At 40.8% G+C, this 4,261-nt stretch overlaps 1 protein-coding gene across 1 annotated transcript in view; it reads left to right on the top strand.

Moving 5' to 3' along the window:
* The window catches only part of LOC108315231 (dolichyl-diphosphooligosaccharide--protein glycosyltransferase subunit DAD1), a gene marked incomplete at its 5' end in the record, with an annotated part of 21,598 nt that extends 19,214 nt beyond the window's left edge, over positions 1–2,384 (top strand). The window contains one exon of the mRNA XM_017544458.2: positions 2,154–2,384. The remainder of the gene's footprint in view (positions 1–2,153) is intronic.
* Between the last annotated feature and the right edge of the window lie 1,877 nt (positions 2,385–4,261).

The following is a 4,261-nucleotide window of genomic DNA, read 5'->3' as shown; positions in this document are numbered from 1 at the left end:
CCCTGGTTAACAGTTGAAACCATTCTTCCTAGCTGTTGAATAGTCAATTGTGTGAGCTAACATTTCAAAGAATCCTAGAGCCTCTGCTTTTAGAAATACATCTGCTTTAAAAGAGGGGAGCAGATCTTTGTAAATAGGATTTTCCGAAAACCGTTATCAAAGAGACTTTCATGAGTCGGTTTTTGCCTTTCATGTGGATTGGCCTCAGCATCTTAGATTTAAATGTTTTAATATCATAAAACCTTGATACTTTGATTTTGTACTAAACTAGGACTTTTATATTTCTGAAAGTGTCAAGGCTCTGTTGACTGAAAATGGCTTTATGCTCTAGTCCTCTCTCACCATGGCCATTAGAACCTGTAATGTAACTGGGTGCGGTGGCTCACGCCTGTAATCCCAGCACTTTGGGAGGCCAGGGAGGGTGGATCACCTGAGGTCAGGAGTTTGAGACCAGTCTGACCAACATAGTGAAACCCCGTCTCTACTAAAAATCCAAAAATTAGCTGGGTATAGTGGCACACTCCTGTAATCCCAGCTACTCGGGAGGCTGAAGCCGGAGAATCGCCTGAACCCGGGAGGCAGAGGTTGCAGTGAGCCGAGATCACACCATTGTACCCTAGCCTGGGCAACAAGAGCTAAACGCCATCTTGAAAAAAAAAAAACAAAAAACCAAAACTGTAATGTTATATTGGTTCATAGTCTATTGCCAGAGAGTTTGCTTTAAGAAGTTTGATGGGGTGAATAGATGAATTTGAATAGATCTGTTTGGTTTTGTTTGGCACTATGAACACCTTTTGCTCCCTGTTACTGCTGTTTCTTTTACATCTTATAATTCCACTGATTAAGGAATGTCCTGCAGTTATTTAACATTTCTCTAAATACCATTGTTAGTGAAATAAAAGCATTCTGCCCCTTTAAGCTCTGATACCAGAATCTCTAGGTTACTTACTTGACCCAATATACCAAATAAAGTAGTGCCCTTTTACCTACTGAGGCAGCCCAGTTCTTCTGAAAGGTAGTATTTCCCAGCTTTTTTTGAGTCATGGCACACAGTGGAGATTATAGTTGTTTTTTTTTTTTGAAACAGTCTTGCTCTGTTGCCAGGCTGGAGTGCAGTGGCACAATCTTGGCTCACTGCAACCTCCGCCTCCCGGGTTCAAGTGATTCTCCTGCCTCAGCCTCCCGAGTAGCTGAGACTACAGGCATGCACCACCACACCCGGCTAATTTTTGTATTTTTAGTAGAGACAGGGTTTCACCGTGTTTGCCAGGATGGTCTCGATCTTTGACCTTGTGATCTGCCTGCCTCACCCTCCCTGGGATTACAGGAGTGAGCCACTATGCCCAGCCAATTACAGTATTTTTATGGCACACTGGGAAAATCAGTTGCTTATGGCTGGAGACATTGGAGCCCCTAGGGCCAGAGATGAATTTCTGACCAGACCCCTGCTGGAGTCCAATAGGTAGGAAGCTTGTGCTTTGAGGGACTAAAGGAAGCCTGTGTCTTTTGGTGAGGGTTCCACCTCACAACGTAGAAATCTCAGTTCTATTTGGTTCTAGCAGCAATGTAGCCACTTCTGTTGGGGTTATTCTTTCTTCACCTTTTGCTTGCCAAAAATAAAGTTATCTTTAAATGAAAGCTAAATTATTTCTTGTATTTTGGTCCTTTGTTATAGCCGAGATTGGAAATTTTTCTTTATTTTCTTTCTTGAATCCTTATTCCCTACCCTACCTCCCCTCCAATGGAAATCTGCACTTTATAAGCATTTTTGTATCAGAAAAGATCTTTAGGCTAAACTACAACCCTCTCACCTCAAAGAATTTGTGGGCCAGGGAAGTCAGAGTGACTTATGTGAAGTCCTGGAGCTAATTAATGGTAGAGTTGAGGTTAGAACACACGACTCCCAGTTTCTAGTCAGTTTTGCCTTGGTGTGCTTGAAATTCAGTTTTGAACATTAATTTATCTGGATACTACTTCCATAAAATGTTCTGTGAAAAACACTTGCTTCTTTCCAGTTTTTCTTGCCTGGTTTAAATATTGTCCTGAGTTTAGGAACTCCATAACTGTCTTGTGGGTTAGATTTTAGATTGAAGGATTTGGGGCCCTGTCTGGAGTATCATAAGACTTTGAATCTTTGTTTTTTTTTCTTTTAGGTTCACTCTTTGAATTTCCTGGATAAGAGTTCTAGAGATGGCAGCTTGTTGGGCACATGGATTTTCTTCAGATTTGCACTTACTGCTAGCTCTGATTTTTATGCAGGAGAAAAATCCAGAGTCTACTCTGTAGCAGAACAACTTTGTAACACACATTTATTAATCCAACCTCTGCCTTTCATTAAATGTAACCTTTTGCCTTTGAAATTAAAGAACTCCATGCATCTCCTCCTTGTGCCTCTGGCTCTTTATTCTTTATTGGTGTCAATCCTTTTTTTCCCTTCAGTGCTCGTGCTGAACTCTTTATGAGTTGGTATCGTACAGCTGTGAACCTACCGTGTTGTTTTCATTAAGTGTATTTGAAATTAATAGCAAAAGGCAATGCTGACAACCCTGGGAAATGGCAGTCCTTTGTCTTCTTCCTGGAGCAGGTATTCCTTTGATAATCCTTCGATTGTTACAGGTGCTTCCACTCTTATGACACAGTGCATTCCTGGGACTGCATCATGAAGCACTTCGCTAGAAATTGAACTAAGTATATGCGTCCACATTTACATGTTTCAACATGTTTTAGTGGTAAAAGTGAAATATGTTTCTCTTAGGCAGTGTAGACAGAGTGTAAAAAATGGGGGTTATGTTTTTGTTGACTTATAAGATACAATATTCTCCAAAGCACCTTCACAAATATTCTCTCATTTTATTCTTGCAATTATCTTAGGCATTCCTGTCCTCATTAGTTAGGTGAGGAAATTGAAACTCAGATTTGTACTTGCTTAAGATCAGAGTTCATGACAAATCTTTGGTGGAACGTAGGTCTGCTGGCTAAAGTCTGGGCATATCGATGTGTGTCATGCTGGCAGCCCTGTTTCCATCTTGGGTGCTGTCGGATTGCTATATATGGAGTGTAAGCTATGTTGAGAATTCCATTACTTAAATTTAGCTGACTGCTGAGAATGATGATGAGCTGTGAGCTTCTGCAAATTGGCTGCACATTAGCATCACTTGGGGAAGGTAAAAAGAAAATCCCAATGTCCAGGCTACACCCCACACCAATTAAGTAAAAATCTCGTTGGGGTGGCATCTGCAGTTTGTAAAGCTACACAGGTGATTCCAGTGCACGGCAAATTGGAGAAACACTGCTCTGGAATCTTGCTGCTCAAAATGTAGTCACTGACTACCAGTATTGGCATCGCCTGGGAGCACAGGCCTCACCCCAAACCTACACAAGTAAAATCTTCACTTTAACAAGGTCCTCAGGTGATTTATGTGCACATTAAGGTTTGAGAAACCCTGATCTACAGCAGTGGTACTCAAATTTTGGTGTGTCTCAAGATTACCTGGTTACTCGGGGAAACGCTTGGGCCTGTATGTTCCTTATTAGCTTTCTGGCCAACTGAGCTCGAGAGTCAGCAAGCTTTTCCTTAAACAAATGGGTATGGCTGTGTTCCACTGTCACTTTATGAAGATTGGTTGTGGGTATGTGGGTCATGGTTTGCCATTCCTAAGTGATACTAGTTCACTGAGATTATGATTGAGCAGTTTAATCTGTTTTAAAACTTACATACAGATGTTACAGTCCTTTATCAGGAGGCTTCCGGATAATTTTTAGTCTAGAGAAATTGGAATTTTGAATAAGAAAAGCATCGGAGCTTCGAGACGGGTTGAAAACTGGGATAATAGTAATTTTATGAAGGAAGACATTGTAATTTCAGACTCTAATATACAGGTTTTGTTTAGTTTTTCGTGATGACCTTGATATACATGAGACAGGCATTAAATTCCCATTTATCAAATCAGCTATTGTCTCAGAGGTTGTGATTTACCCAAGCCAATTACCATCAACAGGAAACATTTTTCTTTGGTGTGTCTTTTCAATATTTGCTTCAGGACTAAAACCTACAAACTGCTTTTGGAGTCTTGGGTTTAGATTTAGTTAAAGGCTCATTATAGATAACTCCTGTTTTTATGCTTCTGTTGACTTGCTTTATGGTTCTCAACTTCATATGTACTGAAGAATTAGCTGTGGACCTGTGAATAGCTGCTGCACTCCAGCTTGGGCAATAGAGTGAGACCCTGTTTCAAACTTAAAGACAACCCCCCCCACCCCC

This window comes from Cebus imitator, unplaced genomic scaffold, assembly GCF_001604975.1.
Source record: "Cebus imitator isolate Cc_AM_T3 unplaced genomic scaffold, Cebus_imitator-1.0 Scaffold170, whole genome shotgun sequence".
Classification (NCBI taxonomy): Eukaryota; Metazoa; Chordata; class Mammalia; order Primates; family Cebidae; genus Cebus; species Cebus imitator.
Note: the sequence above shows the minus strand (reverse complement) of the source record. Positions and strands in the feature narration are given on the sequence as shown.